The following is a 26753-nucleotide window of genomic DNA, read 5'->3' on the forward strand; positions in this document are numbered from 1 at the left end:
AATATCTAATTTGGTCACAGTAGTCTGGATAACCAAGGTTACATGTTGGGGTGTGCAAATGAAAGGAACAACAGGACATGGGGTCTCTTCCTCCAGAAAGTGTGCACAGACTAACCAGGTGTGGTTTCTTTACTGATAAGGATTACAATAGCCTACTGTAGAGAATATGCATGTGTTCATAGAACTAAGATTTCTCTGAAACACGTTTAGCAAGATATAGTAGATAAACATTGTGAGAGTCCTGAATCCACGCTGGCCTGAGGTGTCTCCCCCACTCTTTCCTGGCATCAGGAAAGCAAAAACACAGAGGTGTTGTGCTTATGGAGAGCCTCATCATTACCACAAATCAGGCCTGAGAGACTTTCTGTGCCTCACTGTTCCCACAACTGCCCCCAGTTATAAATCAGGCAGACACCCTGTGCCTCCTGGTATCAGGTATCTTCTCCAGCTGCTCCAGCCCACATCCTACATCCCTTTCTTTGGCCTCTCCAACCTATCTCCCACCTCCCTTGGGAAAAGTTCCCTATGAAACCCCAGCCCTACACCTGAGCCCAGAGCGCCTCTCCCTCTGAGGATACTCCTGGCAGTTCTTCGCCCTAAAACTTTTTCTTTGTTCAGCATGGTCTTGGTTGTAGTTCCCAGTCATGGTTGCAAACCCTAACAAACATGTCTGAGAAAGCAGCTGCATGTTCTTGTGAAGTCTACATTCTCACAAGGGCTCAATGCTCTTCTTGTTAGTAGGTCATAAGCTATCCTAATCAGTACCTGAGGTCACACTCTGTGTACTAGGAAGAAAATGTCTTCACTAAGAGTGCTCTGGCAGAAATCTTATTCTCCACAGTCACACTTTATCATCTTTACAAACCTGCCTGGGAACAACCAGGTTGACCAGATCTGAGTCCACTGTGTGTGTGTGAATGAACGTGACTGTTTGCTTCATATCTAATGCTGTTCTTCTATTTTGCATTGCATATATGTTTGTGGGCTTATGCTTTGATTCATAGTAATTCCTCATGTTATGGAATTTATTTGCATTGAACACAAACTGCAAATAAAATAAATGAAATGTTGAAAAAAAGAATTTATCCAAATATTCCTATACATCCAATAATTTTTTTAAGTTTAAATTGGTGAACACAAATGAATAACTCCATCTTGCTCTTCTATCCAACCCTCTCATTTCTCCCTCACTCAATGTTGTTCAACCTCTCCCAGTCCCTCTAACACTGATTGTGCTCACTGCAGGAGTGTCTGCCTCCCCACTGCACTATGAGCTTCTGCCTTCACTCAGCTCTATCTCCTGTGTGCACCGCTCACTTAGATTCACTTCGATCACTCCAATGGTTAATGAGGGAATTATTTCCTTAGCAGTTCCATGACATAGAAGAGAAAAATCACAGTCTTTCATGTTTTTTCTCTGTAGGAAAATTCTTCATGGAGAAAGAAATGTTAATGTAAATATTGGAAAGATATTATTGATCATCCTCTGGCGTGATACACTTGGACAAAGGTCCTACAAAAATGAAACTAGAACTATGTTTATTGGATGCATTTCAAAGTCTCAGGCTAAGATGAGAGGCTGCCCATTTTCTTACAAAGGAGGATCCATTCATAGGACTGAACTGCAGTTGCATCATCATAAACTCAGCAGAGACTGGTGTATCTTCCTGTATTCTCACCCAAAGAGAGTGTGATAACTAAGGAGACCAAACTGGAGAGAAAGGAGACATCATTGCAGTCTTCCCAACATTCCTAGATAACACCAGTCATGAATCTCCACTCTTTTGGGAATAGCCTGCCACCAGCCCTACTCACAAGCACCCAAAGAGTGACCAAAGACCAACAGAGGGAGCCCTTTTCTTATCCAGGGTCAGGTAGAAGAGGGCTTGAGTACTGTATCTCACAAGGGCAGCTGTCATTCTAAGGTAAATGACATATACATGTGTCTACACACACACACACCAGATCTCTAGGATTTTTTTTATCTAAAAATTCCATTTCTACTGAATAGCATATCCTTCTACCATCCATAACCACTCTTCTACTTTCTGTTTCTAGTATTCTGGCTATTTTATTTATTTTAAAGATTTATTTTATTTACTTGAAAGACAGAGTTAGAGAGTGGTAGAGCCAGAGAGAGAGGTCTTTCATCCACTGGTTCACTCCCCAAAATGCTGAGATAACCAAAGCTGAGCCATTCTGAAGCCAGGAGCCAGGAGTTTCTTCCAGGCTTACCACTCGGATGCAGGGGCCCAAGGTCTTGGGCCATCTTCTCCTGCTTTCCCAGGAATATCAGAGTTCTGGATCAGAAGTGGAGCAGCCAGGACTAGAACCAGCAACCCTATGGGATGCTGGCACTGTAGGCAAGAGCTTAAACCCACTGCCCCACAGTGCAGGTCCCTCTAGCTACTTTATTTATTTCATATGATTAGAATCTTGCAGTATTTTTCCTTTGGGGATGATATTTGTGGCTAATTTCATTTAGCAAAATATATTCAAGGTTCATCCATGTCACAGGATTTCCTTTTCTTCTGTGCCTGCATAACTTTTCACTGAGTACAGGCTACACTAGAAATCTTGGCTACAGTGAATTATGCTGTGTTGAATAGTATTTATACTTTGCTTATATTGAATTTTCAATACTTTTAGATGTATACTCAGAAGTGAGAGTATCAGATCACATAAAAATTCCATTTTTAATTTAATTAAGAGACACTATTTTCTGTGGTGATTGTGTCATTTTACATTACCACAAACAATGCACATGTGGCTGAAAATCTTTGTATCTTCACCAACACAATTGGGTGTTCTGTCGCTCCCCCTCTTCATGGAGGAACGACACAGGACCCTGCGCTGTTCTTTCGTCTGCTCGGCCCTCCCCGGGTTTGCTGCTGGTTCTTCCCGGGTTGGCTACCATCCCTTCCACCTCCGTGGAAGGGCGGTTCCCCCTGCCACTTTCCCCACTTCCGCGGGGGAGCGGCACACCGCCGGCCGGCTCTCTCGGGGGCTGCTCAGGTGTTCCTTCAGATAGATGTTCCTGGTGCATGTTGTCTCTCTCCTCCTTTATAGTCCTCTTCCACCAATCCCAACTCTGCTACCCACAAGCCGAGTATGCTGCTCTCCTCCAATCAGGAGCAGGTCCTACAGTTTATTGGTTGAACTGGAGGCAGCTGTGTAGAAGCTGTTTCCTCCTCTCCCAGCGCCATATTGTGGGAGAGCAGATGCATAGAATAAGTCTTAATTCTAGTAACAGTCTAGTCTGAGTTGCTCCCCACAGTGTTCCATTTTTTAAAAGAACAGGAGCAGGAGATCTTATTGGCCATTTCCAGGCCATGGTTATGAAGATCTCTTTGCATGTGCACTCAAAGTGATTCAGCATTGGGTTTCATTGTCAGTGTGGTGCAATTGCTCCTCACCCAGGGAGAAGTATACGACTCTGTTAAGTACATTTTCAACTTCATGCAATGGTTCTGTTATTTAAAAAAAGATCTAATTATTTCTTTATTTGAAAGTCAATTACACAAAGAAAGGAGAAGCAGAGAGGGAGAGAGAGGTCTTCCATCTGATGGTTCACTCCCCAATTGGCCCTAATGGCTGGAGCTGCACTGATCCAAAGCTGTGAGCCAGGAGCTTCTTCCAGGTTTCCCAAGTGGGTGCAGGGGCCCAAGGACTTTGGCCATCTTTCACTGCTTTCCCAGGCCATAGCAGAGAGCTGGATGGGAAGTGGAGCAGCCAGGACTTGAACCAGCATCCATATGGGATGCCAGCACTTCAGGCCAGGGCATTAACCCACTGTGCCACAGCACTGGCCCCTGTGCAATGGTTCTAAAGGTAGGTCTGGTGGTATCATAACACCATCTGGCTATCAATACTGTTTCTTTTTTTTTTCTGTTTATTCTTTTTATTAACCAAAATTGTATTGGAGTACATTGTACATAGGGGAAAGTACACAAAGGGAACATGCATTTGTCACCAACACCCAGATCAAGTAACAGCTTATTTTGAGAATGCAAGAAGTTTGTTTCATGTACTTAGAGCCCAAGAAAGACCATGACCATGACTTCCAATATCATAGATTGATTTACATATTTATGAATCCAATATTAATAAAATAATTGTGTTTCATTTTATACTTATATATCTATATTTATTTATACCATAGCCACTCTTTTTCTTTTGGTCAGTGTTGTAAGATTCATCCATGTAGTTGTATATAGTTTCAGTTCCATCATTTTCTTGGAAATATAAGCTTATCATGGAATGAGTACATATCAATTTGCATATATTCATTCTCCCATGGTAGAAACTTTGGTGATTTACAGTTTATGAATATTGTGAGTAGTGTATCTTTGGACATTATTGTATATATTTTTATGAACATAATCTTTACATTTCCATAGAGTAAATACCTTGGAGTCAAAAGATGGGTTTGCAAGGCTTAGCTCTAGCAGATACAGTCTTCTCAAGTGACTGGTTTTTTTTTTTTTAACTTTTATTTAATGAATATAAATTTCCAAAGTACGACTTATGGATTACAATGGCTTCCCCCCCATACCGTCCCTCCCACCCACAACCCTCCCCTTTCCCACTCCCTCTCCCCTTCCATTCACATCAAGATTCATTTTCGATTATCTTAATATACAGAAGATCAGCTTAGTATACATTGAGTATGGATTTCAACAGTTTGCTCCCACACAGAAACATAAAGTGAAAAATAATAGATGATTTTTTTTAAATGATGATGAAATCAGAGCAGACCTGTTGTCATGTTTAATCCCAGTGAGGGTCAAGTTGGGAATTGATAATTTCTTTTTTTTTTTTTTTTTTTTTTTTTACAGAGGATCAGTTTAGTATGCATTAAGTAAAGATTTCAACAGTTTGCATACTAAGAGGGATAATGTATTAAGTTGTTCATTAACAGTCAGGGCTATGCTGATCAAGTCACCGTTTCCCATAGTGTCCATTTCACTTCAACAGGTTTCCTTTTTGGTGTTCAGTCAGTTGTCACCGATCAGGGAGAACATATGGTATTTGTCCCTTTGGGACTGGCTTATTTCACTCAGCATGATATTTTCCAGATTCCTCCATTTTGTTGCAAATGACTGGATTTCATTGTTTCTTACTGCGGTATAGTATTCTAAAGAGTACATATCCCATAATTTCTTTATCCAGTCTACCGTTGATGGGCATTTAGGTTGGTTCCAGGTCTTAGCTATTGGGAATTGAGCTGCAATAAACATTAGGGTGCAGACCTCTTTTTTGTTTGCCAATTTAAATTCCTTTGGGTAAATTCCAAGGAGTGGGATGGCTGGGTCGAACGGTAGGGTTATCTTCAGGTTTCTGAGGAATCTCCAGACTGACTTCCATAGTGGCTTGACCAGTTTGCATTCCCACCAACAGTGGGTTAGTGTCCCTTTTTCCCCACATCCTTGCCAGCATCTGTTGTTGGTAGATTTCTGCATGTGAGCCATTCTAACTGGGGTGAGGTGAAACCTCATTGTGGTTTTGATTTGCATTTCCCTGATTGCTAATGACCTTGAACATTTTTTCATGTGCCTGTTGGCCATTTGGATTTCCTCTTTTGAAAAATGTCTATTGAGGTCCTTGGCCCATCTCTTAAGTGGGTTGTTGGTTTTGTTTTTGTGGGGTTTCTTGATCTTTTTGTAGATTCTGGTTATTAACCCTTTATCTGTTGCATAGTTTGCAAATATTTTTTCCCATTCTGTCGGTTGTCTCTTCACTCTCCTGACTGTTTCTTTTGCAGTACAGAAACTTCTCAATTTGATGCAATCCCAATAGTTGATTTTGGCTTTGACTGCCTGTGCCTCCTGGGTCTTTTCCAGAAATTCTTTGCCTGTGCCAATATCTTGAAGGGTTTCTCCAATGTTCTCTAGTAACTTGATGGTGTCAGGTCGTAGATTTAGGTCTTTAATCCATGTTGAGTGGATTTTTGTGTAAGGTGTAAGGTAGGGGTCTTGCTTCATGCTTCTGCACGTGGAAATCCAGTTTTCCCAGCACCATTTATTGAATAGACTGTCCTTGCTCCAGGAATTAGTTTTAGATCCTTGATCAAATATAAGTTGGCTGTATATGTTTGGGTTGATTTCTGGTGATTCAATTCTGTTCCATTGGTCTATCCATCTGTTTCTGTACCAGTACCATGCTGTTTTGATTACAACTGCCCTGTAGTATGTCCTGAAATCTGGTATTGCGATGCCTCCGGCTTTGTTTTTGTTGTACAAGATTGCTTTAGCTATTCGAGGTCTCTTGTGCCTCCATATGAATTTCAGCACCATTTTTTCCAGATCTGAGAAGAATGTCTTCGGTATCTTGATTGGTATTGCATTGAATCTATAAATTGCTTTTGGGAGAATGGACATTTTGATGATGTTGATTCTTCCAATCCATGAGCATGGAAGATTTTTCCATTTCTTGGTATCCTCTTCTATTTCTTTCTTTAAGGTTTTGTAATTTTCATCGTAGAGATCTTTAACGTCCTTGGTTAAGTTTATTCCAAGGTATTTGATTGTTTTTGTAGCTATTGTGAATGGGATTGATCTTAGAAGTTCTTCCTCAGCCATGGCATTGTCTGTGTATACAAAGGCTGTTGATTTTTGTGCATTGATTTTATACCCTGCTACTTTGCCAAACTCTTCTATGAGTTCCAATAGTCTCTTAGTAGAGTTCTTTGGGTCCCCTAAAGAATCATGTCATCTGCAAAGAGGGATAGTTTGAGTTCTTCCTTCCCAATTTGTATCCCTTTAATTTCCTTTTCTTGCCTAATAGCTCTGGCTAGAACCTCCAGAACTATATTGAATAGCAGTGGTGAGAGTGGACATCCCTGTCTGGTACAAGATCTCAGTGGAAATGCTTCCAACTTTTCCCCATTCAATAGGATGTTGGCTGTGGGTTTTTCATAGATTGCTTTGATTGTATTGAGGAATGTTCCTTCTATACCCAATTTGCTTAGAGTTTTCATCATGAACAGGTGTTGTATTTTATCAAATGCTTTCTCGGCATCTATTGAGATAATCATTTGGTTTTTCTTCTGCAGTCTGTTAATGTGGTGTATCACATTGATTGTCTTGCGCACATTAAACCATCCCTGCATACCAGGGATAAATCCCACTTGGTCTGGGTGGATGATCTTTCTGATGTGTTGTTGCATTCTATTGGCGAGAATTTTATTGAGGATTTTTGCATCTATGTTCATCAGGGATATTGGTCTGTAATTCTCTTTCAGTGCTGCATCTTTTTCCGGCTTAGGAATTAAGGTGATGCTGGCTTCATAGAAAGAATTTGGGAGGATTCCCTCTTCTTCGATTGTTCTGAATAGTTTGAGAAGAATTGGAGTTAGTTCTTCTTTAAATGTCTGGTAGAATTCAGCAGTGAATCCATCTGGTCCTGGGCTTTTCTTTGTTGGGAGGGCCTTTATTACTGTTTCAATTTCTGTGTCAGTTATGGGTCTGTTTAGGTTTTCGATGTCTTCCTGGTTCAATTTAGGCAGGTTGCATGTGTCCAGGAATCTATCCATTTCTGATAGATTCCCTGTTTGCTGGCATACAAGTCCTTGTAGTAATTTCTGATGATTCTTTTTATTTCTGTGGTGTCTGTTGTTACATTTCCTTTTTCATCTCTGATTTTATTGATTTGGGTCTTTTCTCTTCTTTTTTAGTTAGTTGTCAATACTGTTTCTGTTCCAGGTAACTTTCTGTTAGCAAAGCCAAACAGATTTCTGCCTGAACATTTCTCTAGCTTAGGATTCACATAAAAGATGAGCACCATCTCATCATTCTTCCCATTCTGTCTGCCATGACCTAGAGTGTAGACATAACAGGCTGACCCATATTTTAACTCTTCCAATAAATTGTTCCTATGTGGGACAGAATACCCTACATGAGGCTCCCAAACACACACACAAAATGGGAAGTAGTGTTGCAATGCCCAAGTGGGATCAGAGTGGTGACCTTGCCTAGAGTTTCCTTCTTTGGGACAACCCATGTCACCATGGGGTCCTTCCTGCCCAAATGTCTGAGGTATCAATAGTGAGAGCTGAGTCAATATCTGCAGAATTTCTTGAGTCTGGGCACCTGGAGAGTCAGGACAGAAGAGCAGAACACATGGCTTTCTCCAGTGGGTCTTCAGCAAAGAAAGCTTGACAACCTGAGTTCCAGGTCCAATTATAGACTTCCATCAAAAAATTGATTTCAGTTTTTGGGATCCACTTTCATGCGATTCCTCAGCAGAAAAGACCTCTCCAAAGTCTCATCCTCCATCTGCCTCATGCCATGTCCATAATCACACACATGTGTGCCATGTAGCCTAATCCAAAAACCTCAGGGAGTACCTGGGTACAATCAAGACCCAGCTTTGCAGAGACAGAACTGAGTTCCAACATGGTTCCCTCTACCCTCTCAGTTATATGACCCTGAAAAATCACTGCACCTCCTAAAGACTCTGTAGCCTGAGCAATGGCAAGTAGAATGGCAGTTACTTGGAGTTAGGGATGGTGGAATTATAAGAAATTTTTAAGCCGGCACCACGGCTCAATAGGATAATCCTCTGCCTTGTGGCACCAGCACACCAGGTTCTAATCCCAGTCGGGGTGCCGGATTCTGTCCCGGTTGCTCCTCTTCCAGGCCAGCTCTCTGCTGTGGCCAGGGAGTGCAGTGGAGGATGGCCCAAGTGCTTGGGCTCTGCACCCGCATGGGAGACCAGGAGAAGCACCTGGCTCCTGCCATTGGATCAGCGTGGTGTGCAGGCACACCGGCCATTAGAGGGTGAACCAATGGCAAAGGAAGACCTTTCTCTCTGTTTCTCTCTCTCTCACTGTCCACTCTGCCTATCAAAAAAAAAAAATTTATTCATTGGGTAGAGAATTTCAGTCTCATAAGGAAAAACAGTTCTGAATATTAGTCACACAGCAATTTGCTTATACTCAACACTACTCAACATACACTTAGAAATGCTTAAATGATAAAATTCATCAGCTGTATTTTGTTTTATCAGTACCACACTAACAGTACATTTAAAAAGTGATCAAATAGGGGCTGGAGCTGTGGCACAGCTCCAGCCTGTGATGCCTACATGCTATATGGATGCCGGTTTGAGTCTTGGGTGCTCCACTTTCCATCCAACTCTTCACTAATGTGCCTGGGAAAACAGTGGAAAGTGTCTCAAGTGCTTGGCCCAGCACCCACATGGGGTACCTGGAAGAAACTCCTGGCTCTTGGCTTCACATTGGCCCAGCTCAGGCCATTGTGGCCATTTGGGGAGTAACCAGTGGATGGAAGATCTCTCTGTCTCTACCTCTCTACCTCTGTTTGAAATAAATAAGACAAATCTTTAAAACAAAAAAGAACTCTTGATGTGAAAAAAGTCAAATAGACATCTCATAAAAGTTAACATGTTATGCTTTCTCAGAAGTGCAGTTAATAGTGATTATTTTTGTACCATGTCTTATATTTGCCCATTTCCACAATAACATTTCTGATTCCATTTTGCTGAGCTGCTATGTTGATTTTTTTTTTAAATAGGAATGAGCAGATGCCTTCTTCTCTCACTAAAGACACTGATGACAGAGTGCAGAAGCCATGCTCAATGTGAGTGAGGCCTGGGTTCCCTCCCTCCTGGCTGTGTTTGAGGGAAACATAATTTGTTCACCGCTGGGCATCTTACACTTAGGCGGAAGCAGGTGTGCCTTGTTATGAAGATAGGGACCGTTTGTTCATAGCCAGGGCTAAATCATGGAACCTGTGCATTTCCTCAAAAGATGTGCACACTTGAGCCCCAATTCCTCATGTACCAAAAATTCCACAGCAGGAAGAACAAGCATGACCCTTGCCCCTGTAGCAGGAGTTAGTACTATCCTCACTTCACACTTGCACTGATGGGATGGATCACTCCCTGAAGAAGTCCTGGGACAATGTTCTCAGTAGAAGACATGGTTTTATGCCAGGAAAATGCATCAGAGCTTGAGGATCATACAAATCCAACCTCATTTCTGCATAACAAAATTATTCTTCTGTTGTATTTCCTTGGAGTAGAAGTTTTTATTTTTTTTTTCTTTTTATTCACCATTTTCTACCTCTTGAAAATTGATTGATTCTTCTTCATGGTTCTATGTATATTTTAAATTCCTCATTTTGTTCCCATATTATTCTTGATATTCTTGAGTTGTTCACCTGAACAAGCTGTATACTCAACCTCAGAACACTACAATATATAAAGCAAATGTTGACAGCTCTGAAGGGATAAACAGCAATGGAACAAACAAAAGAGGTCAATACTGGACTTTCAAAATAAAAGAGAATATCTAGGTAGGAAATCAATAGAGAGTGGTAGATTTATTTGAACAACACTGTAAATCAACTTTTCCTAACAGTTACACAGAGAGCATTCTACCCAACAGCAGCAGAACATGTGTTCTTCTCAATAGCTGTCAAAAATTCTCCAGGTGGGATCATCTGTTAATTCAGAAAATATGGGTCATCAATTTTCAGAAAATTGAAGTCTTACCATTGTCCTTCATATCTCCATTAGAATAAAAATCAAAATCTATTCTAGAAAAACTGGAAAAGTCACATATGTTGATCTCAATCCATACTGTCAAATAGCCATTGGCTTGAAGAAGAAATAAAAAAGAAAATCAAAAATATTTCAGTGGGTTCATTTTGAAGTTTTTTTCAAAGATTTATTTATTTATTTTAAAGGCAGAGTTACACAGAGAAAGAAGAAGAGGCAGAGAGGCAGGTCTTCCATCTGCTGGTTCATTCCCCAGATGGCTAAAATGGCCGGAGCTGAGCCAATCCAAAGCCAGGAGCCAGGAGCTTCTTCCGGATTTCCCACATGGGTACAGGGGCCCGAGAACCTGTACCATCTTTTGCTGCTTTCTCAGGCCACAGTAGAGAGTTAGATCAGAAGTGGAGCAGCCGGGACTCGAACTGGTACCCATATGGAAAGCCAGCAGTATAGTTGGTGGCTTTACCCACTACACCACAGTGCCAGCCCCCATTCTGAGTTTTGAGCTGGGATCTATATCAACAAACACAATCCTTAAGTCAAGACTTAGATACAGAGAAACCAGGTGGACATGGAAGGTTACCAGTAGAAAAGATCTTTGAATACAGAGAACCAAGGGGACCTTTAAGCAGAGCAGACAGAAATCTTCTTACTGCCCACAACAAATTTAGGAGACCAGGATGCTGATGCTTATGACCAAGTTCAAAGGCAGACTGCAAAGTCATATATATTTTATATAAAATATAAACGTTCCATAGTCTGCTGAGCTTTATTTTATAAATGGATTGATTATACGTGAGCTCCCCCATAACATTTAGTAAATAGCTAAGTTTGCTCATTCAGCAAATGTTCTTTACATGTCAGGCACTAGACACTATTCTAAATATATGGGATGGAGCAGCAAAAAGACACAATCAGGAAGGCTGCTTTTTAATAGGTCACAGACTAGATACAAGAAAATGAATGAAAACACACTGATGGCATAATAAGTGCTATAAAAATGTAAGTGTGGGATATAAAAAAGCTGCTTTGAGCACTCTGAACAAATCAATCCATTTCCTGCTAAAGTGTCATATCCCCAAATGCTTGATCATGATGGGAGATTTTATTTTGCTGAAAGAGTGACAGGGAAGGAGATTCACATACATGAAAGAGGAGCAAAGAGAGAGAGAGATTTCCATTCACTGGTTCCCTCCCCTAAATGGCTGCAACAGTTGGGCCTGGGCCAGACTGAAGCTAGCAGTCAGGAACCCCATCTGATTATTTCATCTGGGTGGCAAGGAGTCAAGCCATTATCTGCTAATTCCTAGGCACAGGTTAGGAGATTGGATCAGAAAGAACCCAGCAAGGATTCAAGTTGGCACTCTGATAGGAGATACAGGCATCATAAGTGATAGTTTAATGTGCTGTACCACAATGCCAGTCCCAGCAAGTGAGTTTTATGTTCATGTTCTTGATGATTATTTCCTATTCCATATTTGCACTGGAACCTGTGAACTAAACTGCAGTAGAAGGCAGAGAAAAATTTATTTTCCTGAGAACAAATGTAGGTTTCACTCAGACTTGTTCCTGGAGGCTATTTAACACATCTCAGGTTGTTTCTTTGGTTGACTTTTCTTCTAGATGTTCCAGTGTCTCAGGGTCTTTCACATATTAGTCTCCTTGTGTTCCATCATGACCAATAGAAATCTGTGAAAATCATGGCCAGCACTATGGTGGAAATATTAGGCCTCAACCTGCAATGCCAGCATCTTGTATGAGCATTCTTTGAGTCCTTACTGCTCCTCTTCCAATCCAACACCCTATAAATACATGTTGGAAAGCAGTGGAGTCATCACCCAAGTACTTGGGCCCCTACACCCACATGGGAGACCTGAATGGAGTTCCAGGCTCCTGGATTTGTTCTGGTTCAGCCTCAGCTATTGTGGCCATTTGGAGAGTAGACTAATAGATGGAAGATCTCTCTCTCTCTCTCTCTTTCAACTATCTATCTTTCTCCTTCTCTGTCACTCAGACTTCTATATTTTAAAGATTCATTTGTTTCTTTTGAAAGTCAGAGTTGTACAGAGAGAGGAAGAGACAGAGACAGAGGGAGAAATCGTCCATCTGCTTGTTCACTCCCTCCAGATGGCTACAATGGCTGGTGTCAGTTCAGGCTAAAGCCATGAGTCAGGAGATTCTTCCAGTCTCCGTGCAAGTGGCTGGAGCTCAAACACTTGTGCCATCCTCTGTTGCTTTTCCCAGGCCATTAGCAGGGAGCTGGACTGGAAATGGAGCAGCCAGAACATAAACATATAAGATGGCAGCATCACAGGTGCTAACTTTACCCATTACCCCTCAAAGCCAGCCCTCTGCCTTTCAAATAAATAAATAAATCTATTTTTAAAAAATAAATCTTTGAGTATCTTCCTGGTTGTGTCTGAAATCATCTAGCCAATGAATGCAATGGTGTGATAACATCACTACAATGAACAGGGACCCAGACACTGGGAACTGATCCTGTGCCCAGCATGTAGAATGTTTGGTAGGTTGTTTTCTAAGTCTTTTTAAAAATCTATTTATTTGAAATAGAGCTACAGAGAGAAGAGACACACACACAGAGAGAGAGAGAGAGAGAGAGAGAGAGAGAAAGACCTTCCTCTCACTGGTTCACTCCACAAATGCCTGCAATATCCAGAGATGGGCTGAGCTGAAGCCAGAAGCCAGGAGCTTCATCCAGGCCTCCCACATGGCAGGCAGGGGCCCAACTCCTTGGGCCATCTTCTTTTTTTAAGATTTATTTTGCTTATTTGGAAATCAGGGTTACACAGAGAGAAAAGGAGAGGCAGAGAGAGAGAGAGAAAGGTCTTCCATCCACTGGTTTACTCCCCAGTTGGCCACAATGGCCGGAGCTGCACCCATCTGAAGCCAGGAGCCAGGAGCTTCCTGCAGGTCTTCCCATGTGGGTGCAGGAGCCCAAGGACTTGGGTCATTTTCCACTGCTTTTCCAGGCCATAGCAGAGAGCTGGATCAGAAGTGGAGCTTCCAGGACTCAAACTGATGCCTATACAGGATGCCAGCACTGCAGGCTGTGGCTTCACCTGCTATGCCACAGCACTGGTCCCTGGGCCATCTTCTGATGCTTTCCAAGGCATGCTAGTATTGAACTGGATCAGAAATGGAGCAGTCAAGTCTCAAACTGGCATCCACATGGGATGCTAGCATCACTGGAAGTGGCTTAAGCCACTATGTCACAACAATGTCCCCCCCCCCCAATGTTTTGAGAGTGCTCCTGGGATGGCAAGCATTTGTCAAGGGGTTTGTATGTGTCAGACTCTACAGTACCTCAACATGTTATAAGTGTCCCTTGTATTCAGAAACCGAGCCACCACTCCTCCAAACCTGTTTCCTCTGAGACTGAGTTTCTGAACAGGACACTGTACCACAAGAGCCCATCCATCCTCCAGGTCACAAGGGATGCTGAGATGACAGCAGCTGTCAGGTAGCAAGGGGTCATAGAACACTTCAGCACTGGCTGGGGGTGCAAAAGAACATTTCAATTTTGTAGAGACCTGAAATCTGGGGCCTGATCCCAGAGGAGTGAAGCAGCCTCTGTGCTAGTGGGAGGAAACATCACAAGATTTCCCTGCTGGGACCCCAAGTTACAGAAAGATGCTGCTGCTCCCTTTTCTGAACCTCCAAATGACAGGTTTGTCAGCTGCAGTCTTTGCAGCCTTCCTGTGCTCCCTTAACCCACATGAGTAGGCACAAGACCCAACAGACAGGTGCCAACCAATCACTGGATTTGGAGTTTTACTGCACATCACTATTGCTCCCTAGAGAGTCCAGTTGACGCACTTCAGTAATTTCTCATGTGGAACACTCGAAGCAAGTTTACTCATCAGTGCCGTGTATAAGCCCTCTGAGAGTGGTTCTGAATTGGAGTGCTGAGGAGCCATTGATGTTTAGCTCTACCCAAAAGGTAAGGATGAACCCTGGGATGTATGTCATTTACCTGTGTGTTTACCTATTCAAATATCCCCAAGATATCAAGCATTACAGTTATTAAAAATATATCTTGGGTCCTGTCTGAAATGATGACACCCTATATAGGCACTGCTTCATGTACTAACTGCTACACTTCTTTCTTTTTTTTAAAGATTTATTTACTTATTCAAAAGGCAGAGCTACAGAGAGGGAGAAACAGAGAAAAAGAGGTCTTCCATCCATTGATTCACTCTCCAGACGGCTGTAATGGATGGAGCTGAGCTGATCTGAAGCCAGGAGCTAGGAACTCTCTCTGGATCTCCCACTCAAGGGTAGCTGCCTGATGACTTGGGCCATCTTCTACTGCTTTCCCAGTCAGAGAGCAGGATCAGAAGTGGAGCAGCCAGGACTCAAACTGGCATCCATATGGGATGCTGGCACTGTAGGTGGTGGCTTTACCTGCTACACCACAGCGCCAGCCCCTTCTGCACTTCTGATCTAGTTCCCTGCTAATAGGCCTGAGAATGCAGTGAAAGATGACCCAAGGCTTTGGGCCTCTGCACCCTTGTGGAAGACCCAGATGGAGTTCAAGCCTCCTGCTTCAATCTGTCACAGACCTAGCCATCACCGATAGATTCTCTGTGTGTGTGTGTGTGTTTGTGTGTATGTTTGTAATTCTGCCTTTCAAATATATATATGTATGTATGTATGTAAATATATATATATAGTACATCAAGCTACTGCCTAAAAAAAAAAAAAGAAAAGAAAAATACTCAAAATCAATGGCTCCCCTTGTGGCACAGTGGGTTAACCCACCAGCTGTGATGCTGGAGTCCCATATCAGAGTGCTAGATTAAATTCTGAATGATTGACATTTTCCCAGTTCCCTGCTGTTCCACCTGGGAAAGCAGCAGAAAATGGCCCAAATACTGAGTCTCTGACACTCATGTGTGAGATCCAGCTAGTATTCCTGTCTGATGGCTTCAGCTAAGTCCAGCTTGGTTGTTGTCATCCAATGAGATGTGAACCAATGGATGAAAGTCTCTATCAGTATGCCTTTCAAATAAATCATTAAAAATAAAAGAATAAAATCCATAAATATTTAAGCTTAATGCTAGAAAGCATTTGATTAAATTCAGCATCTAAGCTTTAAAGAAACTTAGCAGAGAAGTAAAATATCAGAATTTTTTATTATAATTAAAATTGTCTCTGAGGAGCCTATAACAACCAGTATCATTAAGATAAGACAATGAAAGCTCTTTTCCTGGGAGTTTACCCTGACAAAGCTACCTCCTCCCATTCTATTTCTGCAACATTGTACTAGAAGTGTAGTAAGGAAAATGAAACAACAAAATAGAAGCATCAGATAAATGGATCAAATTTTAAACAACAAAATTTTATTTTGTTTTTAGAAAACTTTTATTTAATAAATACAAATTTTGAAAATACAACTTTTGGATTATAGCAGTTTTTCTCCCCAAAATCACCCTCCCACCTGCAGAACATCCCATCTCCTACTCCTCCCATCCCATTCTTCATTAAGATTCATTTTTAATTATCTTTATATACAGTATATACTTATTATATACTAACGAAAGATTTCAACAGATTGCACATGCACAGACACACAAAGTGTAAAGTATTGTTTGAATACTAGTCTTACCATTAATTCACATAGCACAAAACATTAAGGACACAGATATTACATGGGAAGTAAGTGCAGGGTGACTCCTGTTGTTGATTTAACAATTGGCACTCTTATTTATGATGTCAGTTATCACCCGAGCCTCTTGTCATGAGCTGCCAAGGCTATGGAAATCTCTTGAGTTCACAAACTCTGACCTTATGTAGACAAGGCCATAATCAAAGTGGAAGTTCTCTCTTCCCTTCAGAGAAAGGTACCTCCTTCTTTGATGGCCTGTTCTTTCCACAGGAATCTCACTCACAAAGATTGTTCATTTAGGTCATTTTTTTGCCACAGTGTCTTGGCTTTCCATGCCTGAGAAACTCTCATGGGCTTTTTAGCCAAATCTGAATGCCTTAAGGGCTGATTCTGAGGCCAGAGTGCTGTTTAGGGCATTTGTGATTCTGAGTCTGCTGTGTATCCTGCTTCCCATGTTGGATCATTCTCTCCTTTTTAATTTTTTCAATTATTTTTAGCAGGCACTTATCTTATTTATGTGATCCCTTTGACAATTAATCCCATCTTTATGATCAATTATGAATTTAAACTGATCACTTTGACTAGTAATATGGCATTGGTACATGCCAACTTAATGGGATTTGGAGCCCCATGGCATGTTTCTAGCTCTACCATTAGGGGTAAGTCCAAGTGAGCATCTGCCAAAATGTACCTCTCTTATTCCCACTCTTATTTTTGACAAGGATCAATTTTCAGTTGAATTTAAACACCTAAGAATAATTGTATGTTAATTAAAGTGTTCAATCAATGGTATTAAGTAGAAAAAGGAAATACTAAAAAGAATAAAATAGTAAGCTACTCCTAAACAGTCAGGACAAGGGCTGACCAAGTCATTGTTTCTCATCGTGTCAGTTTCACTTCTACAGGCTTCCTTTTAGGTGCTCAGTTAGTTGTCACAGATCAGGGAGAACATATGATATTTGTCGCTTTGGGACTGGCTTATTTCACTAAGCATGATGTTTTCCAGATTCCTCCATTTTGTTGCAAATGACTGGATTTTTAAAAAATTGCTGTGTAGTATTCTATAGAGTGCATATCCCATAATTTATTTATCCAGTCTTCTGCTGATGGGCATTTAGGTTGATTCCATGTCTTAGCTATTGTGAATTGAGCTGCAATAAACACTGAGGTACAGATAGCTCTTTTATTTACAAATTTAATTTCCCTTGGGTAAATTCCAAGGAGTGGGATGGCTGGGTCATGTGGTAGGGCTATATTCAGATTTCTGAGGAATCTCCAAAGTGTCTTACGTAATGGCTTTACCAGTTCACCTTCCCACCAACCATAGATTAGTGTGCTTTTTTTCCCACATCCTCACCAGCATCTGTTCATTGATGTCTGTATGAAAGCCCTTCTAACTGGGGCAAGGTGAAACCTCATTGTGGTTTTGATTTGCATTTCCCTGATGGCTAGTGATCCTGAACATTTTTTCATGTGTTGGCCATTTGGATTTCCTCTTTTGAAAAATGTCTGCTTAGGTCTTTGGCCCATCTCTTAACTGGGTTGTTTGTTTTGTTGTTGTGGAGTTTTTTGATCTCTTCATAGATTCTGGTTATTAATCCTTTATCAGTTGCATAATTTGCAAACATTTTTTCCCATTCTGTTGGTTGCCTCTTTAATTTTCTGACTGTTTCTTTTGCAGTACAGAAACTTCTCAATTTGCTGTAATCCCAATTGTTAATTTTAGCATTGACTGCCTGTGCCTCTAGGGTTTTCCCAAGAAGTCTGCCTGTGCCTATATCTTGCAGGGTTTCTCCCATGTTCTCTAATAATTTGATGGTGTCGGGTAGTAAGCATAGATCTTTAATCTAAGTTGAGTGGATTTTTGTGTAAGGTGTAAGGTGTGGTTTTGCTTCATACTTCTGCATGTGGAAATCCAGTTTTCCCAGCACCATTTATTGAATAGACTGTCCTTGCTCCAGGAATTGGTTTTAGCTCCTTGATCAAATATAAGTTGGCTGTACATGTTTGGACTGATTTCTGGTGTTTCTATTCTGTTCCACTGGTCTATCCATGTGTTTGCACCAGTACCATGCTGTTTCGATTACAACTGCCCTGTAGTATGTCATGATATCTGGTATTGTGATGCCTCCAGCTCTGTTTTTGTGTACAAGATTGCTTTAGCTATTTGAGGTCTCCTGTGCCTCCATATGAATTTCAGCATCATTTTTTTCCAGATCTGAGAACAATGTCTTTGGTATTTTGATTGGCATCATATTGAATGCATAAATCGCTTTTGGAAGAATGGACATTTTGAAGATATTGATTCTTCTAATCCATGAACATGGAAGATTTTTCCATTTCTTGGTATCCTCTTCTATTTCTTTCTTTAAAGTTTTGTAATTCTCATCATAGAGATCTTTGACATCCATGGTTAAGTTTATTTCAAGGTATTTGTTTTTGTGGCTATTGTGAGTAGTATTGATCTTAGAAGTTCTTTCACAGCCATGGCATTGCCTGTGTATACAAAGGCTGTTGATTTTTGTGCACTGATTTTATATCCTGCAACTTTGCCAAACTCTTCTATGAGTTCCAATAGTCTCTTAGTAGAGTTCTTTGGATCCCCTAAATAAAGAATCATATTGTCTGCAAAGAGGGATAGTTTGAGTTCTTCCTTCCCAATTTGTATCCCTGTAATTTCTTTTTCTTGCCAAATGGCTCTGGCAAAAACTTCCAGTACTATATTGAATAGCAGTGATGAGAGTGGGCATCGCTGTCTGGTACCAGATCTCAGTGTGTTGTGTTCCAGATTGCCCAGATAGAAAGAACCAGTGAGACTCACCGTAATGCAAAGAACTAAGGGACTTTATTTGTAGGTCCAGCATGCTGGGGCCCCAGCCTCCCATGCAATGCAGTGCTGGGAGACCAAGACCCCCTTCTCTTTGTTCTCAGGGTTTTATAGTTCCCAGGCAAACAAGTATTACATCTGCATTCCTTCCTTCCCCTGGGCCTGCAGGAGCAAGGTTGGCCCACCTTATTGGTTGCCTCCACCTGGTCCTGCAGACAGGACCAAGGACTGCCCGGTGTCAGGTTTCATCTTCTCATACCAGGGGCATCTTGGGCCTAGTCAGTTTTTTTGTCTTGTGAGAAGCCTGTCATGGCATGGCTCTGGCCTCTCACAAGTGGAAATGCTTCCAACCTCTCCCCATTCGCTATGATGCTGCCTGTGGTTTTTTCATAAATTGCCTTGATTGTATTAAAGAATGTCCCTTCTACACCCAATTAAATAACAAAAATTTCAATATATGTGGTTGACTCTACAATCTACAGAGGTAATCCAAAACAAACTATAAACTGACAAGATAATTAAGTGATATTAGTGAGTATAAGATCAATATATATCAAGTGGCTTTCCATGTAGCAGCAGGGAAAAATAGAAAGCCATTTTAAAGGACAAAATACAGACTAGAAAACTTCTATAGAGTATATTTAAATATTTTTCAAATCATTAAAAAAGCAAAATGACCTAAAACAAAATTAAGTCAAAAAAGTGAAGAAAATGAAAAGCTCAGAATTCATTAAATTTTGAGTAAATTTCATCTCTTGTAAAGGAGTTTATTGGAAGCTCCAGGTCGTAAGATCCCAGCAGAATCACAGACATTGGAGGGTGGGAGAGATCCCCACTCTCATGTGGTTCAGTCATCAGGAAGGTGATAGCAGCCCCTGCTCTTAGGAGAGCGAGGCCCCAGGAGGGTGAGCACCTCCAGACCTGAGCCCAAGACTCAAAACCTCACTACCCCTTCCAGCCACAGCCTGGATGAATGGCACCCCTTCTCCCCAACTGTCACAGAAATCTAGTAGGTGTGACTCTGATTGGCTGCATCTTCTCTGACATGATGCCTGCTCACTGGCTCAGCAAACTGTCCAATCAGACACACTGAATCAACAATGAAGAGCAACATGGGGTCTTTTTCTTCATGCTGCTAAATACAGCTTCTCCAGTCTGCTGCTTATAGTGGTTCCACAAGGCTCGTTCTTTGTCATCTGTGAAGTTCTCTCACTACAAGAGCCATCAGAAGGATGCCTGGAATCTGGAATATGGTGAGTTTGTGGGGTTAGTTGTCTCCTGCTTGCAGGATGGTATCTGGCATGGGACACTGGCTATCTTCTCATTCCTGAATGTGATGACTTTGGCTCAGCCCTAGAGCTCTGTATTTTTCCAAATTGTGTGGTTAGGATGCACAGGTTCTCAGGGAGAATCCAGATTTCATGCATGAAATTTGGGGGAGAACCCATGATTTGTGGGATCCCCTGGCCCTTCTTTTTCCTCCTGGATAGGAGGAAACAGTTTCCTCAGTTAGGAAACAGGTCACTAAATCCACAACCCAGTCCTCCTGGCACTGCTCTTCCTAAGGGAGTGAGGCTCTCATATTGTGGTTGTTGGATATGAGCTGACCCTGGGGCAGAGAGCTGGATTAGAAGTGGAGCAGCCAGGTCTCAAACCGGTGCTCATATGGGATGCCAGCGCTTCAGGCCAGGGCATTAACCTGCTGTGCCACAGCACCGGCCCCTGTACTGTTTGCTTTTTAAAAATTGTAAAAGACAATGGACTTTTTTGTTTACATAAATAATTGATATAAGACAAACCATTTTAGACTACTTAAAAATAATTTGAAATTCTACATGTTCTTTTATTAAAATACTTTGCTCTTATTTTACAGGATTTTTAGGATTATTTCAAAATGCAAATTAAGGAACCAATAGATAGGGAAGAGAAAAATGAGAATGATAATGTGTCTTGGCACCCAAGATGTGTTCCAAATAACAAATTGGTAGCTTTGGGATCCACAAGAGAGAAGGCCCACACTTCCAGGAACAAAAAGTCCTTTCCAAGGTCCCGCCTGCACCTAAAGGTCAACCAATGAGGATCAGAGGCATCTCAACCTTTAACCCCCATGCCCTGTATCTATAAAAGGAGCCCTCCCAACCTCTGAAGCATGACTTCCTTGGTCCCCACTCTGTTGGAACTGGTGAACCTTGCCCAGGAGGGGAATCCCAATAAATACCTGTAAACTGATTCATTTGGCTGGGAAGATTTGTTACACACTGGACACCTTGCACAAAGAATGCAAGTGATCTTTGTCCTAACATGACATAAAACTGGTGTTTGGCAAGGAGAGAGAGGAACAAAGCAGAACAAATAACTTAAGGAATATAAGGGAATATAAGAATGTTACAGATTTGTAGCAGATAACTTTGTGTGAGGTTGCTTTGGCTGAGATTAGAAGGAAATTATTTCTATGAGTTTCTCATGTTATATAAGTGCCAAGACAGAACTATGGATTTGGGCAACATGCTAAAGCAATAAAGTTATTTAGTTACAGATATATATATATATATGTGTATATATATATCTGTAATAAGATACATATATGTGTATATGTATGTATATATATCTGTAATAAGTCATATATATACTTTATATATACATATATATGTATATATATACATATAAGTCTTAATGTTTCATTTTGAAATCTATTTTTAATGCAATTTCCCTTTTAGTAATTTCTACTTAATTGCTGATTTTCTTTGTCAAATTTCTAGGCATCTCCTGTAAGTTATTTCTTCCTCCTTGGTTCTGACTGTTGTGACCTGACATTAAAACTGTTTTATTTAGAAACCTAAGGTTATGCCTACTTCACTAGGATAACTTGATTCTTCTGTCTTTTTGTTAGGTAAGAAGTCAGAAATTAACCTGTGTGTGTGACAAGGGCCTAAGGAAAGGGACATCTACAGCAGTCCAGCATTCGCATTTCAAAGTCACCCAATAACATTGCAGGTGCTGTCCAGTATCTGCACTGCAAAGTCCTGCCCTCAGACCCTGATAACCTTCCAGGGGGCCCTGCCCCTTCTACCTGGCCTGATAAGCATCCTTCCTCTAAGGCAGGCACCCTAGAGAGAAACCCCTTGGCTAAGCTAGCCAGGCTTCACCTGTCTGACTTCAGTGGGAAACTCAGAAAGGAATGTTTTGTATTTACACCCAAGAAGTCCTTTGTTCTGGAGAAGAAGGAGACAGCAAAAAGGTGGAAAGGCAAGACCCAGCCCCTTAAAAGCCCCAGCCTAAATGTGAACTAGGCACTCTCTCTGGTTTGTCTGGAGAGGTGCCCATCTGTTCTTACATACGTCCCAACCCTAATAAACTTTGCTACTTTGCTTTCCACTGTTCTCTGTCTCACACCTGAGTTCTTTCTTGCATAAATACAAGGACCCTTAGCTTCTTCTCCAGTGACATTTCCTTAATGTATTTAATTTTTCCCATGTAATCAGACAATTCCTTCAGCTTTTGATTCTAAGGGTATTCTTCTATCAAAGGCTTTCATGTTCTTCAATAATGTTTTTAGATAGGAAGATAGAAGTTAGCCTATGTGTGTGAAAGCAGCCATGGGAAACAAAACACGTGCCCCACAGAAGTTATGCAGTAGTCTTAGAAGCATGTGCAGGCCAGCAGCACCAGTCAAACAGAACCTGAAGGGGGCAGTGGGAATGAAAAGAGGGACAAGGGTCAGAGAATGGAGCCAAGACAAGGCTCCTTTATTCCAGTGTCTCAGCGATATTTATACATAACCAGCTATAGCTCAAGGCAACACAGAGGATAACACCATACACAAGCAACTTATCGGGCTTTCTGCAACACAGTCATAACAGTTAATTTTAGCAGAGTGTTCTTGTTTAATCATTCCCCTTCAACATGGGAGTATGTGACTTTTTTATCTCAGGAATTCCACAAGCTGAGATGGACCTTGACTTGTCTATGACTTCTTTATGGGCTGTCTACAGCCCAGTATTTTATGCTACAAAGTCCTGCCTTATCCCAATAACTTCATAGGTGGTTCTAGTCTTCCCCTCCAATAAACACACACCCAGAAAACACTGTTTGCTTGGTGCAAGGAAGGCTACTGAGTCTGATAACATTACCTAATTTTGTACCTGGGAAATCTTTTGTCCAGGAGAGGAGTGTGTATGTGTGTGTGTGTGTGTGTGTATGTGTGTGTAGAAACAGTGAGAAGTAGACACCCAGCTCTTAGAAATCCCACTAGGCTAATCCTCTGCCTGTGGCACCAGCACCCCGGGTTCTAGTCCCAGTCAGGGCACCGGATTCTGTCCCAGTTGCTCCTCTTCCAGTCCAGCTCTCTGCTGTGGCCTGGGAAGGCAGTGGAGAATGGCCCAAGTGTTTGGGTCCTGCACCCATGGGAGACTGTTAGGTAGAAAGTCAGTTATGAGCTTATGTGTGTGTGACATAAAGGCCTAAAGAGAAAACATCTATGTCCAGCATATGCATCTGCATCTCAGTCATCCTGACAATGTTTCACTGGCAGCCTGGCCTTTGCATCCTGCCCTGCCCCCTTCTACCTGATAACCTGCCAGGTGGGGGTCCCCACCCCTCCTGCCTGACAAATCTTCCACAATCTCCCAGATGCAGCCCAGTATCTGCATTTCAAACACCCTGCTCCAGGATCCCCATTCTCTAGGGGGTCTTGCTCACCCTCCCTCTAAACTCAGGTTGGGGCCAGCTAGGCTTCCTCCAGTTTGATACCTTCAGGGGAAAACTCAGATAGAAGTTTTTCCATTTACATCCAAAAAGCCCTTTGTTCCAAGAGGAGTAGAGGTGGGGAAGTAAGACCTATCTCCTTAAAAACCCCCAGCCTCGGCTAATCCTCCACCTAGCAGCCCCGGCACACCGGGTTCTAGTCCCGGTCGGGGTGCCGGATTCTGTCCCAGTTGCTCCTCTTCCAGGCCAGCCTTCTGCTGTGGCCAGGGAGTGCAGTGGAGGATGGTCCAGGTGCTTGGGCCCTGCACCCCATGGGAGACCAGGAAAAGCACCTGGCTCCTGCCATGGGATCAGCGCGGTGCGCCGGCCACAGCGCGCCGGCCGCGGCGGCCATTGGAGGGTGAACCAACGGCAAAGGAAGACCTTTCTCTCTGTCTCTCTCTCTCACTGTCCACTCTGCCTGTCAAAAAAACCAAAAACAAACAAACAAAAAAAACCCAGCCTCAACATGACTGCGCGCTCAGCCCTCTGCCTCTGCTGAGCCACCTGCCCGGTCTGGCCAGGTGTAATCTCTCCTCTCAACACGTAACCTCACTCCCTCCCACCGCAGTCTGAGTGACTGGGCACTCTCTCAGGTCCTGTCCGGAGAGGTGCCCATCCGTCCTTACGGATGTCCCTTCCCTAATAAACCTTGCTATTTTACCTCCCACTACTCTGTCTCACGCCTGAATTCTTTTCTTGCGCAAAGACAAGAACCCTGGAATTTCTCTGGTAACATTTTTGGCAACCATGAAGGGATTTTGAGAAGACATCGGAGGTCAGTATTCCTTCCCTTAAGTGGTACCAGATCTGTGGAAGTGACCGTTGAGTGTCTGGCACCCCAAAGCTCTCTGAGAATGCGGAGTCCCCCCGGCCACGGCTTAGCTATGGCCAAAACTCCAGAGGGATTGTAAGGAATGGGAGGGAAATTAGGAAGGGCAGTTGGCTGAGAGCCTGGAGACCCCCTGAGCTCACTTTGGCTTCCCCGTGGCTGGACTGCGACCGGAGGATCAGGTCTATCTCTTGGAGGGACGCCTGGTCACACTGCCTACGTGAGCAGGGCTTAGCTTCGGTCGAGGCTAATATTGGCCCTCCAGGTAAACTCAGACAACTAGGTAGTGGGTAACCTTGAGCGATAGGAGATTTCGAACCCCACTCAGCCCCAGACATGAGGGCCTTTCCCTATGCTGTCCTCCAGCTGAGATTCATAGGGGAAGGTGAGGGCAGTCGCTCACATCTTGTCCTCTGTGGCTTTCAGCCTTCCTCCTCCTCCCGGGGGTCCCTCCCCGACTCTTTTGCTCTCCTCATCTCCATTCCTATACCACTGGCCAGGAGAAAGGAAGAGGGAAATTCCACAGGCCTCTCCACCTAGGGAAAAGCTGTTCCCTGTTACCTGTTAACCCTTTCCAACTTGGTAGAAAGTTTTCCGTCTTTGAGCTTATGGTAGCTCTGGTGCGTCTCTTAAAGTTTTTGTGAACTATTACTGTTGCTAAGCTTTAACTGCTTGAGGACTGAATCTGGAAAGTAGCTAAAGTTAACTATCTGTTGTAATTGACTGAGTGTTTGCATCTGGCTTTGGTTGAATTATAGGAGGTTCCCAGCACTCTTGGTGAAACGGCACACCTACCCAACCCCACAGCTAATCCTGCCAGGCCCCGGTGTGTGAGCAGTCTTCCCTGTAAATGGGGGACCACAGAGCCTTTCTCTGCACTCTATTCCAGTCTTGTGGCCTGCTGCACCCAGGCAGGCATAGCCAGATATCTCTAGGGAGAGCGCCCCCACCCCAGGGCTGCTTTTTTTTCCTCTGCAGGAGGAATCTCCAATTCAATACTACTGCTGGCTTTACCTAAGGGAGCCAGAACCTTAAGCCATTAACCCTTAACAACCTGATGGGTTTTTCTCTTTGCAGTTAATGGAAACCTAAGCAATGGGTTCATATGCTGATAATCAGCTCTTTTCTGTGCTGCTATTCCTGACTTATCTGAGAGCATTCACCTGTCTTGAAGGTTTCGCCTTTTTCTATTGCCATTAGAGTCTTGATTGGGAAAATTGCAATGTGAAGTTGTTTATGTTGTTTATCTGTTTTTAATGTTTGAGTGATTACCCAACTGATCAGAAATGTACTAATTTTGGGTAAATGGTTTGACTCTGACAGCTTAAATTCTAAACTGAGTCTTCCAACTTTGGGCTTCCAGTCAGATCCCTGGAACTCTCAAAGGATGGGACTCTAAAATTTGTTAAAGCAACAGCTGTTTGAGTCAATTCAGATTATGTGACCTATGCTGTATTCATGTTTTGCTTTCCAGCTAGAGCGGTCTTATGAAAATGAAAGTAAATTCTGTGCATACAAGCCTTTATGTTGTTAACTAAAGTAAGCCAATACAGATTGGTTCAGAGAATTGAGTTAATGCAAACGCCCTTAAGTTTGCTCAGTGGCTCACTTGCTCAGTTTTACATGTCTTTGATATGCTTTAAACTTGTTTCTCTTAACGATGAAGATCTTTTCAAAGTTGTAAACATGAACTAGTGTTTGCTGTCCAGGAGGTGCTATCCTTATGTTACTTAAAAGCATGGGGATGTAATTTTGACTTCTAATTCACATAATGGTGTGGTATTCATTAATAACTCAGTGTCTTAAGTCATCTAGGCATCAGTGCTAAGTAAAACTTGGGGAAAATGTATTATGTGTACTTTGCACATCTTTTTTTTTTTTAAACTTTTATTTAATGAATATAAATTTCCAAAGTACGACTTATGGATTACAATGGCTTCCCCCCCATACCGTCCCTCCCACCCACAACCCTCCCCTTTCCCACTCCCTCTCCCCTTCCATTCACATCAAGATTCATTTTCGATTATCTTAATATACAGATCAGCTTAGTATACATTGAGTATGGATTTCAACAGTTTGCTCCCACACAGAAACATAAAGTGAAAATTAATAGATGATTTTTTTTAAATGATGATGAAATCAGAGCAGACCTGTTGTCATGTTTAATCCCAGTGAGGGTCAAGTTGGGAATTGATAATTTC

General features: G+C 42.2%; 1 long non-coding RNA gene across 5 annotated transcripts in view; it reads left to right on the forward strand.

Moving 5' to 3' along the window:
- LOC127485689 (uncharacterized) overlaps positions 1 to 26753 on the forward strand; it is an 89217-nt gene that overhangs the window by 29472 nt on the left and 32992 nt on the right. The window contains exons 2-4 of one of the 5 annotated variants that reach the window (XR_011385993.1): positions 14341 to 14482; positions 20123 to 20230; positions 21868 to 21971. The exons of 1 other annotated variant lie outside the window; for it this stretch is intronic. This is a non-coding gene — a long non-coding RNA (uncharacterized lncRNA). The remainder of the gene's footprint in view (positions 1 to 14340; positions 14483 to 20122; positions 20231 to 21867; positions 21972 to 26753) is intronic. 3 more of the 5 variants (XR_011385994.1, XR_011385995.1, XR_011385996.1) reach the window with 3 other exon arrangements.

This window comes from Oryctolagus cuniculus, unplaced genomic scaffold, assembly GCF_964237555.1.
Source record: "Oryctolagus cuniculus unplaced genomic scaffold, mOryCun1.1 SCAFFOLD_35, whole genome shotgun sequence".
Taxonomy (NCBI): Eukaryota; Metazoa; Chordata; class Mammalia; order Lagomorpha; family Leporidae; genus Oryctolagus; species Oryctolagus cuniculus.